The sequence below is a fragment of the Mytilus californianus genome, unplaced genomic scaffold (assembly GCF_021869535.1).
Source record: "Mytilus californianus isolate M0D057914Y unplaced genomic scaffold, xbMytCali1.0.p SCAF_22, whole genome shotgun sequence".
In the NCBI taxonomy this organism is placed as follows: domain Eukaryota; kingdom Metazoa; phylum Mollusca; class Bivalvia; order Mytilida; family Mytilidae; genus Mytilus; species Mytilus californianus.
Genome location: NW_026262671.1, coordinates 2,029,402 through 2,049,646, shown reverse-complemented (window position 1 = coordinate 2,049,646; position 20,245 = coordinate 2,029,402). Strand labels below are relative to the sequence as shown.

The 20,245-nt window shown below is 32.8% G+C and overlaps 1 long non-coding RNA gene across 1 annotated transcript; it reads right to left on the bottom strand.

Annotated features, from left to right (window-relative positions):
• Positions 1 to 300: 300 nt before the first annotated feature.
• Positions 301 to 18,340, bottom strand: LOC127732107 (uncharacterized). Its single transcript, XR_007996059.1, has 3 exons — positions 18,279 to 18,340; positions 2,310 to 2,956; positions 301 to 1,427 (listed from the first exon to the last, which is right to left on the bottom strand). It is a non-coding gene; the product is annotated as an uncharacterized LOC127732107 (long non-coding RNA).
• Positions 18,341 to 20,245: the final 1,905 nt, after the last annotated feature.

Here is a 20,245-nt window from a genome sequence, read left to right as displayed (position 1 = left end):
TTTGACTCGACTGTACTGATTTTTACTCAACCAGTCTGAATTGGTCTGACATTTACTTAATAATACTCGACTGCAGTCTGAACCATACTTATATAGCTGACTACGCGGTATGGGCTTAGCTCATTGTTGAAGGCCGTACGGTGACCTATACTTGTTAATTTCTGTGTCATTTTGGTCTCTTGTGGAGAGTTGTCTCATTGATAATCATACCACATCTTCTTTTTTATATTAATAGTCTGAACTTGTACTCGATCTTTACTCGACCAGTACTTAATCATTTTAAATGCGTCTGAACCGATGGGAATATGGGGGATTTAAGGAAACTAAGGATACTAGAATATCTGTTTCACTTATTGATCTTTCCACATTTGACACAGATGGAAGGCTGAACACAAGAATCTACGATAAACGTAATGACTTCTAATTTCCAACCGTCAACTTCCAGTTACTTAGCAGTTACACACCGTTGACCCATCGTTTGGCGTTTGCATATCTCAGTTAATACATTACGTTCGAGTATTTTCACATTATATGTTCGTCCTCAGAATCTTTGCCAACAGAGAATTAGGACAAACCAACCAAAACCATCACTACACATGTTTAACATGTAAATACGGTTTCGATGACGCTGTTATGTTGGATTTGTATCACTAAATTTTTAGATTGCTTTTGAGTTATGTGAGCTGTTGTATTTAAATAGCCTTGATAACTGCGGTGACTTAAAATTTTGGCTTGCCTAATTTTTATGTTCTGCCTTTTGCGTTTTCACTGTATGTATTGCTATTTTTCTTGATATTATTTTATATTATAAGGGTCCGAAAAGTAAATAGCAAAAATCAGGAAAAACATAAAGGCCATTCATTTATCAAATGACAAAATCCAAACCTCAAACACATCAAACGAATGAAAACCAACTGGCATATTCTTGATTTGGTACAGGCATTTTCTCATGTAGAAAAAGGTTGATTAAACCTCTCACAGAATTTACAGTCACATCAAATTTCCTTATACTGACAAAAATGTGTAAACAAAACAAACAGACATAATACGTAAAAATGCCAAACGTTTCGGTACAGCAGTCATCATAATGTTATGATCTTAATCGCTAAAAAAGCAAACACCTTATCAACAAAGAAAACCAAACTGACATGTAGACACTCTTCAGACAAAGCACATAAGTAGAAATGAAAGATCAGAATACAACAAAATGAGCATAGCGCAATAAAACAATGACGGGATCTACAAATGCCAAGCCACGTCAAAATGTTATTACTAGACATGGTCTTAATTCTGCTGACACCGAACATAAAAAGGACATTTGCAAATATTAATACGATAGATGGTGTCATCAAATGCGACAGGTACAAAACATGCAAAAAACTACAACAACACAAATACATACCTTGATAAACATTTGCTTCTTCATCCTGAATAGTACAAACATATTTGAGAATGTATATAATTGCACAAAAGAGTAAAGTAACAAAAAAAAACTCCAAGGAAAATTTAAAACGAAAGTCCTATATCAAATGGAAAACTCAAAAGCTCTTACAATTAAAACGAAAAATAAATACTATTCATGACTTGGTACAGGCCTTTCCTTTTGTAGAAAATGGTGAATTAAACCTGGTTTTACAGCTAAATAAATCCCTAACTCTACAGTCGCATATAATTTCATTATATTAACAACAACGTGCTGCAAGTTGTCGATCATGACTGCAGAAACAACTGGGTGAATGTGTGAGTGTCCGGAAAAGAGAGCAATACGTTTCAAATTAGTTTCAAAATTCAATTGAAAGTTGAATATCATAATATTTTATTATATTTGCACAGTAAAAATGAATTGAAAGTTTGAATTGTATATTGGCAAATACCCCTAACGTGTTGTTACTAACAAGTAAATGAAAAAAACAATGGCTACGTTTGGTGTACCCGTATCGCTTTCCTTCATTTACCGTCATCGGGAACACTCAAATCCAAACATTTGATAGCGAAGGTTAATTAGTTGATACTTGAAAAATTCTCAATTTAACTAGCTTAATATTTTATAGTTTATGTTGTTAGATAAAGGACGCTGTACGAATTGATTTTAAGTACACATGTGTTGTTTGATTTTTGACTGTTTTACTCCGCAAAGTCATTTTGCAATACATGTTGCATTTCAATAAAGATAGTATGGTCTCAAAAAAGTTCCTCCTATATAGACCAGTTTAAACTAACTATGAATTCCAAAACAAGTATCATATTACTCATAGAGAGCATAACGCATGACCTTTTATTTACATTAAATCTTGCAAACATATACTCACGGAATAACAGGGTTCAGGCTCAAGTTTGTATGCAACATATACAACTCCTCATATATATTTTTCCTTTGATATATTACCAATATCAAATGATAGATTACGTAGTCTTTCGTCTGCTTTGATCAATGAAAAATATTGTATCAAAGCTTGCTCCAGGCCTAAAGCATAATTTTGCTGGTTCATTTCGATTGTTGTCTTGTCCATACGATGTGCATTTGCGCTACATTCTCGTAATTTTTTTGGAACAAGATTCCTTTCAACGCATCCTAAAACAATTAATCCATCATAGTTATTACTTTTGTAATTCCGCCATCTTGCAGTTATTCCTCCTACTAGACACCAAGTCGTCGGTTTCATAGGGTTAAAGTGCGCTAATTTTTTTTCTTTCACAAATGTTTTACCTATTGTAAAGTCCGTTACTTTTCTTTCAGTCTGCCTTTCCAACTCACATAACGATTGCTTCAGTTTTAGTTTTAATCTTTTCAAAGATTGCTTAAAAGAAATACTATGCCTGTGATGATTTGTGTGGTCATGATCACATCCATCAAACAATTCAGCCAGGTTGTAAGAGTAACCATTGCAACCTTTACAAAGATCTTCAAAGTCTGTAAATTCACGTGTTGATGGAGTCGCAGACATTTGGGTTATCTCTAAAATAAATTTTGAACAGATCAGTACATATAAATGTTATCAATTCAGGGATGTCAACGAGTACTCGAGTACTCGAGTATCGCTCGGTAGTACAGAGTATCGATTAACAAAATGATACTCGAATAATTGGTTGCATATTAGAATGATGTTGCTCTCTTAAGCTAAAACAAAAAAAATAATTTAATGGAGAGCGCATCCAAGGAAATTAAATATTAATAAAAATTAATAAAAATTTATATACAATTCGAGTGTTTGCATTTAACTGTCAATTCCTATAAACAGATGTTGAATATATGAACAAGAGCACCTTTAGTTCAAAGGCTTACACTTTTAGCCTAGTCATTCCCCTGCCTCTGTATCGTCGGAGCCTATACTTTTATCAGCAGGATTGCAATTTATATAACAAAATTGAGAAATCGCCTCGTCCTAAAAAACAGTCGACAAGATAATTGTCATGTTTATGTTTTTACCTTTTCTTTATCATTAAATGATGTTTTACGGTTTCCCAAATTGTTTAAGTAATAAATTTTCTATAGCTATTTATTAATTACTTGCTTATTCATTGCCAGATTACAAAATTAGTACATGCAGTAAATGAGCTATTAATTATGCTATAAAATTCATTGGACTATTATCTAGTCCTAAGTAATAATAGGGATTTACGTACATAAAACAACGACCTATTATTCTGTGCTTCCATTTTGTAAATGCTTTACCGAGCGAGTACTCAAGTACCGCTCTGTAAATCCAACGAGTAATCGATTAGTAAATCTTCATTGAGTTGACATCTCTAGTTATAATAAACAGTTTCGCTTTTGAAACAAAAAAAAACGACAATGACATTGTCTTTGCAGTTTTGATATTGACGGAATCACATTAACTGTTTTGCCTAAACAGTGGATCAATTTCATTGTATTAGAAATATTTCGCATAGTTTTAAAAAAACTGATAGTGCCGTTTGTACTTACAAACTGTTTCTAGGCCAGATATGTTTTCTTAAGATAAAGGGACGATTGCAGACTATTCGTCAGATCTTTTAACTAGAAAGTCAGTAGTGTATGTCTTAACAGGAACGTGCTTTAAAAACGCTAACTGTTGCAGCAGATTTAAAAGAAAGAACGACCTTACTCAATACAAGTTTAATGGTTATGATATTAGTAAAATATTGGCCCTTACAACTGGAGAAAGACAAGTGGTGTTGTGCTTTAGTCTTAATATACCATAACTGTCGTATATTGTTCATTTTATGTCTATCAACCGACCTTGTTCCATTCAATATAATATCCGTTTTTTATAGTTTGGATACAAAGCAGAAGATGATTGTTCGGATCGTTAGTTTTCTTTGTGGTGTTTGGGGGCAAGTACGTCATTTTTCGGTTTTACCATAATATTCAAAATTGACTCACAATATTAAACTTTGATAACGTAGGTAGGTTAAGGCACTTTTGGACGTTTTTTTCCATAAAATCGCCCATAATCATTTAATCAGATTTTTGTATTTCATCTAGCCATATTTCTTTACCTCAATTATAAAGACAAATAATCACACTGATGTAATAAAAAAAATTTAGAACACCGGTTCATGTTTACACACACCTGTATTTTCATATCACGTGATTGTGGTATTTCTAGTGACACTTACAAATAGGAAAAGCACAAGTTGTTCCTCACCATTAAATTGGGATTTGTTTTACACATCACTTCAGAAATCTACACATTTTAGAAAAAATGATACTCGCAGACCCGGCTACCTCAAGTATTATTTAAAATAAAAAAATGTATTCTGTAAATAGGTCCGTTGTTGTTAAATTGCGTCAAAAAAGACTAATTATGTACATTAATCGTAATTTCTTAAAATGCGAGTAGCAAATTGTAAAAGCAGAAAAAAATTCTGAAAAAGATGATATAGACATCGCGTTATTATAACATATGGAACAACTTGTACTTTAGGATTCTTTGTGTTTATCAACAAAGGTAAATATATCACCGGTTACCGTCAAACGTTCAAGAGACGTCAACAAAACAGAAAGGGACGCAACTCTGCAAAGATGCGGGAAATGTAAAAACGAAACCTCAAAAACAATATGACACGCGATTGTAATCATCATTTCTTGCATTATTGTTTGCATTCATTAAAATAACTTACCTTTATGTTGATTTATATACTTTATAGTATTCTTTTGCAATTCCATCAAGTGTTTGAAACAGTTTTCACAGATGTAGTTTACGTTTAATACTCATGATATCTAGAAAATATCTACAATCTAAATGAACTATCTCGGACAACTGAGGAAAAGACCAAACCTGAAGAGAATATCCCTTATCTTCCCCTGTACAGGCTACGAGCTGGTGATAATTAAAATAATTAGCTCTAGTTTGTTCTTGGAGAGGAGTTGGAATTGTCAACTTTCTTACAACAATTTTCAAGGAATGTGAAATCTAAACAAGTTGACCATCTATTTGAAAGATTTCTAAAACGTCTATATTTAAGTGTCATATGTGTTAAGAATAAAATTTTGTATGCATATATAAATAATTTATGATATAACTTTACTATAAATATAGAGTAAACTATGAACTAACTGATGATAAGCCAATCTGATGTCCCTATTATTATCTGATAAACACTAACATAAACCCTCAAAAACAAGAGACAACATTTTTATTGGGTGCCTTTGAGTGAAATATTGTTGAAATGCTATTTTCTTCTTTTGAAGGGTGTTAATGTGTATACATGAATTAACAATTTGGCATACATGTACATGTATAATGTCCCATATACAGTCGAGGAAAATATATCCCCACCATTTATCATTGCAATAAAATGATGTAAATCTCACTTGTATTTTTTAATGATTATGTATATTTTTTCCACCAATTTTCCCTGCGTCTTTTGCCGTTTTGGGGTATATATTTTTTTCCGTGTAGGAAGGGGCCTTTGCACTAATTAGGGATCATTCAAGGACACAGCAGCCATACTGATTACAGGAGTCAAATTTGGTTAAATTCTGTCCCAACTTACCACAATAACAGTTAATGCGTATTCCACTCTTCTATATTTTATTTCCATCAATGACACACTTAGAAACATGAACTACTACAACTTTGCAAAGGTTATTTTGGCCAGATCAACAAAAGACAGTGCAGCAATTGATTTTTTTAATAATTACGATAATTCCAAAACTACATCAAATTTTGTAAAAGCAAATTATATAAATAGTGTATCAATTCATCAAAGACATGAAAACTACAACATTTTTATGACAAAATACAGAAATCTACAGATACCATCATATGACATATTCAAAAACCAGCTCCCTAAACTTCAAAATTATGTAACAAACAGCAAATATTTTGTGCATAATGGCAAAGCTGGTGAAAAAATGAGGTTCACTGATAACTTCTCTCTATTCAACTGGCTTAAACTTCCAGAAAATGAAAAGCAAAGCCACAAATTGCAAGATTGCTCCACCTGTTTGACCACCCATGGCAGCATATCATCTCTGCACAAGTCATATTATCATGCTTCATCATTAGTACAGCCATGTAAAGACCTTGTAAACAACATCAATGAGATTATTGTGTCACCGTCTTCATCAATTGGGAAAAAAACAGTTCAAAATGTTATTAAAGTTTTAAAACCAATTATTGAAACTCAATATAACATTAATTTTAAGAAAAAGTTAGCGGAAGTTATGAACATGTCACCTAGAGAATCGGTCGTTGAAAAAAACAACAAAATTATGACATCAATTCGAGAGACAACCCAACAAATAGCAGAATCAATGACTGAAAATGATGTCGACATTCAAAATTTGCTTGCCAGTGGGAAGTCTTTTCTACAGTATGAAAGGGAGCGACTTCAGACATGTTACGTAACAACTGACCAAGCTGAAAGACAAGCTGACGACCTACAGACCAAACTTGCCTCAGGTAAAAAGCCAAAGACACACATAGGCAAATACGCCAATTATAATTTTGATCAACAGGAATTTCTCGAGGAAGTAAAAAATTGTAAATCAACCATCATGAATTGGACCAGAATGGCTATCAAATACAACGTTACGTTAAACGGAAAGCTTGCTGGCAATGGGGGCAAATCCTTAAGCAATTTGCAAAGGACAACAATAATGACGTCCACCGAATTAATCCACATTTAAGGATAAGTGGAATGGACCATCTTCAAAGAATTAGGAGGTCAAAAAAGCGAGTCTTCAGGGGAAAACTTGCTATTCCAAATAAAAGAACAGCTAAAAACCTCAAATCGATCATTCAGCACAAATTGGAACAAAAATTTACGACATTGGCCTAAAAATTGCCCCAAAGGAAATCCGAATGAACACCATTGATTCTTCAGGTAATATTCAAGAAACATCAATTCAAATATATGGCCGAAAAATTCCCCTTAAAGATATAATGCTGAAAGAAATTCAACGGCTTACAAAATCTGGCATCTTAATATCTAGGAGTGACGAGCACTACCAATCACTATCAAAGGAGGCTGTCTATAATAGGTTAAAACAAATTTCATCTTCAACCAAGTCCACTGAAACAGACAGCACTTTAGCATCAGAAATTAACCGATTAATGACCATGGAGAGACAAGTAAACCTTACAATCTGGCATGACCATTCAGATATCCTTAACCATACATATATAAGCTTTATGGTCAGCCTCATCTATGACCATGCAAACTTCCTGACCAATGAAGAATTTAGGGAAACCTATCCAAAGAAGAAGCCTGTAGATGTTCAAGCTGTAGTAGAGAGACCAAACCTGTACATTTTTGGACAATCAGGTAATGGCTACTAATGCACATGTTATTTTTCAGTAAAATACAAAAAATTAAACCCTTTTTCAGATGATATTTCATGATCTTGAAGATAAATAATACTGTCTAAGTTTCAAAACAATCTATGGAGGTTTAAAAATCTATAATGTCAAAAAAAGTTAAATTCCAGACAGTCTGTAAATATCAACTGTAAATAATCAACCTGTCAGTAAAATATTGAAATTTAAAAAAAAAAATCAAGTTTGCTTCCGACATAATCTCTTTATCATTAAATAAGAGTGCACTCGCTGAAATGTCTGGCCTACTTTATTAACTATTGATTTATGTTGATAGTCCTAAATATAAATTTTAAAGCTTTACTACAAGTATCACATAAACTTAACATAATCCAAGAAAATGAGGTTAAGGTCAGATAAACCAAACAAGAAATACATTTGCACCTTACAATCATTCAATACACCAAATATAGTTGACCTATTGTGATTATTTCCTATAGTTTCTATGAAATAGACTTAACCAAGAAAACTAAACATTGACCAATGAACCATGAAAATGAGGTCAAAGGCAGAACCATGCCAGACAGACATGTGCACCTTACAATCAGTCCATACATTAAATATAGTTGACCTATTGCTTATAGTATCTGAGAAACAAACTTAACCATGAAAACTTAACATTGACCAATGAACCATTAAAACTAGGTGAAGCCTGAAGGTCAAGTGATACCTGCCAGACAGACATATACACCTTACAATCATTCCATACAACAAATATAGTTGACCTATTGCTTATAGTTTAAGAACAACAGATCAAACACACTGAGCAATGAACCATGAAAATGAGGTCAAGGTCAAATAAAACATGCAAGTCTGACATGTACATCATAAAATATTTCCATACACCAAAAATAGTTGACCTATTGCATATAGTTTTAGAAAAAAGACCATAACTCAAAAACTTAAATTTGACCACTAAACCATGAAAATGAGGTCAGATGACACCTGCCAGTTGGACAAGTACACCTTACAATCATTCTATAGAAGGCCTATTGCTTATAGTATCTTGACCACCAAAACTGAACCTTGTTCACTGATCCATGAAATGAGGTCGAGGTCAAATATTAACCATAATTTGTCCCGTAAACAGGCGTATAAAAACTGTCTGGTGGGCATAAGGTCAAGGACCTTGCAAGGTACACACATACAAAATATAGTTATCCTATTACTCATAATAAGAAAGAAATTAACATTACAGGGAGCTTTCGTCACTTGATATAAACATTTCAAAAAAAAAATCTGCCACTTGAATATAGCTGGACAAAACTATATCATATATACATGTACATCAACATGATCAAAAATTAAATGTATGAATAAAATATTGTACAAAAGTTCACCTGTAAATTATACACACAATATAATTTGATGTGATTTTATCTATATACATGCATGTAGTACCTAGGATAAGCACATACTCACTAAAACTTTTCATTTTCTTTTAAAAGTGGTTATTGCACATGTATGAAGATATTAACAATATTTATAACAAAAGCTGTATGCAACATTATAACAAATGTTCACACACTGAAATATCTGACGATGTATTAAAGCTTCTACTACAGGTACATGTATCACATAAACATTAGTAATATCAACAACGATTTCTGAAACAGAGAAAGTAAACATTCTGATATTTTTGATTTTCGTTACTGTTTCAAAATAACCAAACTTTCAAAAAGTGTTGTAAACTTTTGGTATATATAATTAATGATATAAAAAGGAGAAATAAATGAAGGGTTTATTATTTTTTTTTTGTGTAAAAAGTAACCCTTTCGGCCAGATGAACTATAAAGGATGTCGAGGTCAAATCAATGAACCCAATCTGATATACATGTACATCTTTAAATCATTCCTTTACCAAATAAATTAAGACTTTTTGCTTACTGCATTAAAGATTTAAACAATCATAATAAATCAACATGACCAGTGAAGCATGGAAATGAGGTCAAGAGGACCCAACCATATTATTAAATCTATACAATTACTTATAACAACCAAGGACTTCTAAATATCCTACACAACCATAAATATCCCCCAATTTGCTGACTAGACTCAAATTGATGTGCTGGCAATAACATGAATAACTATGATTTTTTTTTTTTTTGGACAATTTTTCGCACATACTTAAAATCCTTGGTGAAGTGACTTAGTGTTTTCATAAAAATAAAATATTAAGGCCTACAAAATGAAGTTTATTTTCTAGTTTCCCTACATCATGTATATATGTATTTGGTCCTACTCCAACTATATCATAAATATTTTAAACAAGCACTGTAAAAGTCTATACAATTTTGGTTAGACATGTTAAAGTTCTGCAAGTTTTATGTAAACTTAGTAATTTTGAAAATTGTAATTCTAGAATTTTCTTTATTACTTGCGACTAGCGACTGTTTTTAATTTTTTTTGCAGGCTCAAAGGACACAGAAAAGTATCGTACACACCTGCCAGAACTGAAGATCTAGAGGAACTGAGGAAAGAAATAATTGTTGATGGAATACCGTATACTTTTCAACTGAGATTTTTCAGCGGAGATATACCAGCACGACAGTTTGAGGCTGGTCAGCAGAGAGGGGGGAATTTTTCTTGCTTATGCGGTGTTCACAGTAAAGAGCACATGAATTTGGAATGCTGTTTTAAGCAAACACCGTCTGATTTGGAAGACCGCAGGGCAGTATTTTTGATAGGGGGAAGTCTGGTAAAAATAAAGCAGGTAAATATCAACCCATTCCAAAATCTAACTAAGGATGAATTAATTGAAGAACTTGAATGTAGAGGTTTTGATACGTTTAGGCTTAAGACAAAAGCAAGACTTCAGGAAGAAATGTCAGATTTGCTCCATGGAATATCTTGCCCACCTGCCCTTCTCCTACATTATCCGGAAAAATCCTTGACAGAGAGTAACATCAGCTGTTATGAGGTACTCCCGTGTGAGCCACTACACGACATTTCAAATGTAGTCCAAAACATAATAAAAGAATTGCCACATCATGTTATACAAAAGTCTACAAAATTGGAGTTGGAAAAATTTTATAACAACACCATCGGAGACAAAAATCAAATTAAAGGATCTGACGCGCGACTTTATGCCATAAATTGTCAAAGTTCATAGAAAATTTACAATTGGATGGAAAAATTTCGTCAGTTATTTCACAACTTATTAATTCTCTAGTAGAAATTATTGATATAGCTTACAGCTCTGTTGAAAGAAGAACTCCCAGACAAATTTTAAGGTTGTATAATCAAACTTTCCTTTTCGCTGTTTTGTCCAAATCAATCATAGGAATTCCAGTCAAGATGACACCAAGAAAGTTGTACGGCAGTCATTTCCATAGCTTGGTTGTGCATCTGCCTGAGATTTATAGGATTATAAATACAAAATCTATCCTTGCAGAGCAGGAAGAACGCACTTTTGGACCACTAAGACGTCTCGCGGAAGGTACAACAAACCGAAAACCTGGTTGGATCGTAGACAACACCATTTTAAGATTTAACTGCCAACAAACTGAAAACAGCATATGCTCCTCCTCAAAACAGAACTCGGTTATAAGTCAACAATCAAAATTACTTTCTAAGCGGGAAAACACCATCTTTCCTAAAGAGACTTTTGGAATGAAGTCATCACTTTTCCAGTCACACCTTGAGCGCACTGACTTTTTGCTTCCAGGATATAATATATGGTGGCACTACAATGGCACTGAAATAGTTTTTCACGACTCTGTGGATGATCCTGAATTCCGAATGCAAGGTCCTGATACTGCAAACTTCAGATCAACATCTTTGAAAAAAGAACGAACTATCATTGACGACATTTGGCAAACCAGTTTGGACAAGGCTGCATCATCTGAACTTGTCCTTCCATTATTGCATGTCAAAACAAAGGAAGATGGAAAATTGATCTACAAAAGAACAAATCTTAAGTCAGGTACGTTATACAATATACATGATATATATATGTTGCAATTTGAATGAAATGAACGATACATGTCAATCTGACTTAAAACAGATCCTGATTGAACACATTGGTTACGATTATGTGAAAAAGTTCCACTTTCTGTTCTGGTTATTATTATTACTACATCAGCCAATGTCAATGACAAATCAGCCTTTTCAGTTGTATTTAATTTTGACAAAACCAGAGGATCCCGAAATTTATTATACAAACTGCCATACAAGAAGTTAAAACCCCTATAAATTTCAGTGTAAGACACATAAACAAACACAACATTTTGAAAATGGAGGCAAAAAGATATCTTAGAATACAATAGATCAAGAAAATGAAACCAATATATAAAACATTCATTTAATACATGCTTGTGTTTTTAAATGTTTATTGATGTTTTTTTTTTTATGGAAATATATTTGAATTCATGTGTTTTACAGTCATGAAACATGTGTCCAGTCCTACAAAAAAAATCAGTGAGAATGAAACAAATGATAATCTTGAGGAAACAGCACAGAAAGAGACAAATCAAGGTAAACTCATATTGAGCGTTGGTATATAATTAAGGAACTTCTAACGAAAAAAAATTATGTAACAAAATAAGGGGCCCGTTTTTTTTACGACTGTTCGGTAACGATGCATTTTCTTACTATTAATTATATAAATGTACATTGATTTTTAAATGTAAATTTTAGGTAAGTTGAAAAGACAAGAATTATAAATAGCTAATACTATTTTATAGTTATACACACCATAAAACATTAATAATTACATGTGTTTGACATGCATCTGTGTCACTTTGTAAAGCCACCAGAATGTTCTGAAATTATATAATTTTAAAATAATATAATATAATATAATATACTATACAATAGGTTCTCATTCATCACATTCATACTGAATTTATACAATATACATGTATTGAAATTTACATCAGTTATTTTTTGATAATTTTTTCTCACTCTACCATAGTTTCAAATGAACTTGCATTATTAAATCCCATTAACTTTATTCCAGATGATTACTCTGAGTCCACAGAAGATTACATCCCGAACATTCCCATTGTGCAAGGTAATGTAAATTGTGCAGTTCAAATTATTTGTGAAAAAATGTGAAATTTCATTTTGTTGTATTTCAATTTTATTTTTATTATATATTTGCCAAATATACAGGTTATTTTCTGTCCATGAAGTCTTTATTGGTATCTCTAACCACATAAATGGGATATAAGTTTGTAACCTTAATAGATAGCAAATTCAGGTATAAAAAGTATCTAAGTACTTTTTCACAAACCTTCAATTTCTTATTCACGTTTCAATTATTGGTTAACTAGTGAATAGTTTTTGCGAGAAATATGTACATCTTACATGTCTGTTAAGAATACATCTCATGGCAAGTATATGTGTAAATACATAAATAAATGAACATCTCATTTTCTCGTAACAGAACCACCAGAAGTACCAGCAATAGACCAAGGGAGAAAACACCTGGAAGACAAGGAAAACAAGGAAAAGTACAAATCGTACATTAAAGGTAATTCTAATAGGACGTGCTTCTTTCGCTTTGTAAGCAACACCGTGATAAAATTATGGATATATCTGTACTTAGCGCAGGCTCAGAGATATACATAATAATGGATGTTACAATATACCTCCCACGTAAATCCACATGTATCGGAACCTATTTGCAAACGATGTGCCGATTTTATTGTTTTAAAAGTTGTAATTGAAAACAAAGAACTGAACTTTTATTCTTATTCGGATGCATAACAAAAAGAATTTATGCACAAGAGCTCGGAGAAATCTACAAAATCAGAATATCTAAAATTCCGCGAAAGTCCATTAATGCTTTTGACGCGTTTAAGTCATTTTAAAAACATGACGTCATACAAATGAAAACGTTAAAGCTGAAGGTTTTTCAGTTACGCGAAGCATCGAAATTCGTATAATATTATATTAAAAATGAATTTTTGGGGTAGGGGTTGTTTTATTTTCTATTCTGTTGCATTATTCGCATATTTACTAATTTCAGCAAGTCAACATGGCAGCTCTTTATGTACGAAATGTCAACCTTGGATTTGACGGTAGCTTACGAGAAAAACATGTAAATTAGAAATGGGAAATTTTGGGTTTGAGAATTAAAAGAATTAATCACATTTTTTCTAGCGGTAATTTACGAAATGATTCATGCAAGCTACAGATTTATTAAAATGTTTTAGCAGGGAGTAAAAAAGAAATTAACTGACATTATTCAGATGATCATCTGTTTTTTTTTTCCAGTTTCAAGATGGACTGTACAACCTACATGTAGCAAAATTGATGTCCATGAGAGTCTGTTCAACAAACCAAACAAATTACCAGGTATTTACAGAATCTTCAGATTCTCATTCTTAATATTGGCGGAATTTAAAGAGGATAATTTTTTTCTTCTTTTTGTTGTTATTTTGCTGTTCACAACTCCTTTTTCAAAACAAAACTTTCGATTTCAGCTAACAGGGCAAAGAAACCACTTGCATGCAAGAGGAAACTATTCGCGTCTGAAGTTTCCAAACAAGAAATTGGTGAGTATTAGAATGATAAGTATATATTATTACAAGTTTAATAGAGCATATAAAGATGTGAAATGAAATTTCAGAAGTGTCATAAATCAAATGTTTATATGAAATTTTCAAAGATTATTTTTATTATAGTTTTAAATCAATCAGTCATGACTGTATGCAGCATCAGATATTTTTGGAACAAAACATAGTTTTCAATGTAGCTATTTTTTTAAGTTTGAAGGAATTGAAGAAAAAAATAATCTAAAACTGCCAGTGAGACCAAATGATGGGGAAAACTCTTTATAATATGCTAAATACATACTTGTTTTATGCTTCATCATCATGTAGAAAGAAATCAACACTAGACATGGTTGTCCAACTACTTGGCCCATCATCAAATGTGGATGACTGTCTTAAGTACAGGGAATTGAAGCTAAAACACCCTGGTCATAAGTCCTTTATATCGGCTTTTGATCAATCTTTCTCTAAGCTACAGATTGAGGTCAGCAAGAGTTATTTTGCCCTGAAAGAAGAGACTACACAAGATGATGGAAAGGAGAACAGGGAGAATCTGTTAGCAGACAAAGAGATTGCTCAAAAGCTGCTTGATCACTGGGGAATGTACTACTTTTTATCAGCATGTGCAATAATTTCCTCTCTTACATGTCTTAAGCTACATGTACTTTGATGGATTGTAGCGATAAGCACCCTTCCTTATTTACAGAACAGATAATATATTATATCATATAAAAAAAGGTAGCAATTAGACTATATGGAAAAATAAGGAGATGGTGTATGACCGCCAATGAGGCAAATATCTCTCACCGCATGGCCTTCATAAGTCAATAATAAGAAAAACCCATCTTTTCCCTCGAGGCGACCACTACAATACTTAATTGATGAGGTGTGCCGCTGAGATTCTGTTACACCAGCCTTCGAGTGGAATATTTAGGGCTAAGATTCTGCAGTAATGATTACTTACAGCGAGACTTTTGGCTGAGAAAAATGACAGGGCTTTTCATATATATACATGTACAAGTAATTGGAACTATAATGACCTTAATTCATATATATTTCTGATAGTTTTCCACACCTATTTAGTCTGGACCGTTAGCCACTAGTCCGATGCCCTAGAATATAGTAAAATTTCATTCGGACTAGTAAATTTTTGAAAACCTTTGCTTAGACACATAACAAAAATGTGGCAATACTGGTCTTCTTACTCCTTACTAGTCGGAGAAGTTTTTAGTGCAGACTGCCTATTCCAGCGGAAAATTCAATCACCGTGTACAAAGCAGACTATATGGTAATGGTAGTTATTTACTGGTTAGAAAACTTGTAAAAAAATGAGAAGTATGCATTGATTTTCATTCAACAATATACATGTTCAAGTCATGTGGACATATCACATATCGTTTTATGTATCAGGCACTTGTTTTCTGTCAATGGGGAGGGGTTTCTATCCACACTCGTCCGAGATTTAGTGATTTTTCGTACGAGTGTGGATAGTTAAACCCCCAATTGACAGAAACAAGTGCATGTTTTCTAAACATCACATAACAGATCATAAGACACAGAGGGGGATTTAGGGGGGGAGGGGGGCAGGGGGCCCTCTTTTCTGAATAAAATTTGGGTGATTATATACAGAATCACTGAAGCATGACCGGAGCGGGCCCCCTCTTAGGCAGTCAGTAGGCCCCCACTTATGAAAATTTCTGGATCCGCCACTGAGACATAACACATGTCATCGCCATCGCCATCGAAGTCCGGGACTAATGCCACAAGAAGGGGTCTCTCAAATACTTCACGCTCAATAATACTACTTATTCATTGGAATCAATCATATCTAAGAGACAGTTTGTCGCCGGATGATTAATCTGGCGACAGCATGGTAATTCACACGTGGTTGCCCGTTAAAATTGACATTCTGCGACTAATTCTAAGTAAATACGAGTATTTGTTGCTTGAATTACAACTTACCTATTGAAAATGATCATTCTTGCTTTCCACACTGACTTGTCTGCCAGATAAACTACAAAACTACAGCAAATTTCACGTTTAGACATGAACATTCCTTTCTGTTGAAAACCCAGACAGGTGCTCGACTCATTCATACTGCAAGCATCTTTACGACCCCGACAACATTTTGATTGGTCGTTTAATAAAAGTAGGCGGGGCCTAATCCGCGATAAAAAAACGGCTAAATTTAATACACTTTACGTAAATCTTTGAATATGAGGTTAAATATGAGTCATTATGATATAATTGCATCATATTTCAATATTTTTATTTACAATTGGGCATCTAAATAAGTGCTACTAACAAATGTAGCCTTGTGACGCCAAAATTTATCTGATGACGTCACGAATAATAATGAGGAAAATAGAGTTATCTGCGCTTGGTAAAAACTCCGGGAAAAAAATCGAAAAACTGCCTTAACGTACTCGCGAATTGGTGTAATTGTCTCTGCTTTTGGGTCATTCATAAATACATTTAATGAACAATAATGCTATGCAGAAGCTTTTTCAGAACTTCGAATAATCCAATATTCCAATCAAATTAATTCACAATTCTACATACAGTTGCATTTGAACAGAGCTGGGTGATTTTCAAATTGGAATATGTGTGCATTGTAATCTTATGAATAAGAACAAACCGGTGATCATGACAGGTATATGATCGCCTTAAAATGAAATTACTTTGCTATCAGGAATCAACTATATAGATAAAGGAAGATGTGGTATGAGTGCCAATGAGACAACTCTCCATCCAAGTCACAATTTATAAAGTAAACCATTATAGGTCAAGGTTCGGTCTTCAACAATAAGCCTTGGTTCACACCGAACAGCAACCTATAAGGGGCCCTAAAACGTTACTAGTGTAAAACCATTCAAACGGGAAATCCAACAGTCTAATCTATATAAAAAAACGAGAAACACTAATGAACCGCATCTTACAAACGACAACTACTGAACATAAAAACACTTGTTCATCGATATCAGTTAAAAATATGTACTGTCGCACTGGATTGGAAGAGAGTTAACTTGATGGTGGTCACTCACATAGTTCCACATATGTGCTAAGTATTTATTCACCCTCGGCAATCAGTATAGCACCAACAAAATCAAATACAAGTTGCTTGGAAAAGCGATTATCTCTTTTAACATTATGATAATGATTTTATAATTTTTATCTACAAGGTATGATAATGTATCTTTATTGGTATATGTAACCCGATCTATTGACTTGCAGATACATAGGAGTGTCATACATAGGATTGTCACATTAGTTAACAGAGCTGTATAAAAAAATACCTACCACTGATTTCGTATTACTTCATTTTTAAGAAATTGATACAAATATATAACATCCTACTTTAGTTTTACAACTTAAGGTTGATCTATTTTACGATATTTTTTTAAATCCTTTTTAAAAAACCGCGTGAATACCAATTTTCGGAAATTCAATTAACTACATTACTTCATTTCATAAATAATAGGTTAACTTTACACATTAAGTAACCTGATTTAAGTGTTTTTAGAAAATTTCATTTTGACCAATACAAAATTTTAAAGAATATTCTAATAGTTATAAATAAAGCAAAAGAAAATCGCAATATCATAATTAGTTCTAAACATATACATGATATATGTATCAAACTTCGATCCAAGCTGTGTGTTCTTACATTAAATACGATGAACTGATATAAAAAAAAATGATAACGAAATCGAAAGCAGAAATAAATTATATTTAGCATGCAGATACCACATATATGCATTTAGAAAGCTTAACACAACTACTTGATTGTACAAATATGCATATAGAAAAATTGTGTTCTATTTAAATTTATGTATAACAATTTGATATATTTCTATATTTATTAAGTAGAAATCTACCTTCTTCTTCTTCCTTTTCTTCATCTTCGGATATACAGAATCAACTTCATATGATTGAAAAATACTCTCAATATACATATAGAAAATATAAATACCTGCTAAAATAGAAGTTAAATGCTCACTCCTTAAATGTACATTTACCTCAAATATCTAAATATATAAAGGCTTTGTCAGATGTGTAAAATCTTTATCACGCACAATTGAACATTCACAATAGTGTTTTGTACACTAGTCGACAGATAACCCATATAGTAAGTATCATCTTTATAGAAATATAGACGATTAAATGTTTACGAATTTGAGAATTTGTCTGAATAGTTTCCTAAAATTCAATGCGTATCCCGTTAATTAAAACTATTAATCGGAAGCAACTGTTTTCCCTTACTCTCTGTATAGAATTATCAATTTCTCCTCATGGCCAGTTAATAAATGTCCAATGATGTCTTAGATTGTTTTGTCAGGAAAAATGGAATTAAGTACTAAAAAGTAAAATCACAAAAATACTGAACTGAATGAAAGTCCCTAATCAATTGGCAAAATCAAAAGCTCAAACACATCAAACGAATGAATAACAACTGTCATATTCCTGACTTTGTAACTGTAGACATTTTCTTATGTAGAAAATGGTGGATTGAACCTGGTTTTATAGATAGCTAAACCTCTCACATGTATGACAGTCGCATTTAATTGCGGGTGATGCATATGCATATTCAGTGACACGTTTAATCACCACCTTTAAAACTGTATGCGATTTGAAAAGTTCTTATTAAAGAGTGCAGTACTCAAAAGTAGATTCAGTTATCAATCACACGTGGTAATAATTTGTCCACGTAAATACACTTATGTGCAGCATAAGTGACTTTATGGTACAATGAAAGATCTTTTAACTTTTAATTGTATTAAGTCTTTTGATATCATGTTTTGTAAATGTTAGAAATATGTAGAAAATAGTTTTGTACAGTACATAGGTGCTGATCTGACTTGAAACTCTTTGGAATTTGGTAATTGATATGGGGGCGCTACTTCAAGCACATGTTTTAATATGCAGCCTCTTTTTCAAATAGCTGCCGAAGGAAGAACACGTACAGAAATTTGGTGACACTCAATTTAATAAAATATTTTAATCTATGCATGCCTTTAAACACACTTATACTAGGTCATTCCATTTGCCATCGGCTTCACAATTACCTGAAATCAGAAAAAGATCGTAGACACCAATTAGACTTCAATTTTGCAAAAACTTCACACCGTCGAGTGGCATGGCGTAGGAGGAAGAACTATTCATAAAATGATAAAGTTCGACATGGGCATAGTTAAAATTAAAAAACCCGAATGTGTTATTCTCATAGCTGGTGGTAACGATATTGTAGAAGACACGTCTGTTGAGGAAGTGGCATATAAACTGATAAGTTTCTGTTCGATACTTACAAATACGTATGGAGTTCGACGAGTAGTATTATGTGCCATCATGCCACGCTTCCCACGGGATAATTTCAGACTTAAGAAAGATGGATACAATCGGGACAGTACAAGTGTCCGAGATAGGGCATACAAGAATATGTATTTCGAAAAAGCACAAGAAATAATTAAAATAATAAAAAACGAGGTTGAAAAATCATCGAAATTTATCTTTTGGGATCATAACAAACAATTTTCTTTTGACACCACAAACAAAAATTCATGCAAAGATAAATTTATTTCCGATGGAGTACATCTAAATACGAAAGGTCAATAACATTTATACAAGTCAATACGAGGAGCAGTTATCAATGCCTGCAAAGAGATCAACTTAGAAAACGGAAAATAACACGTATCTAAACCGTTCTCATAAATTTTGTAATCTTTGGAAAACTTCCGGTGGATAATCGCAACAGAATGACAATCAAAATTATTGGGATTAAGAAGAATAATCATGGTTCAAGTAGTAGGTACCCCTATGTTACTGTTTGTCGATCGATATCATATTAAATATCACATTATTATCGTACTTGACTTTTATACTAATGACTTATGTAGGTCATGTAAACAGTAACGATACATTGCGTAGGTTTGAACTGAACGT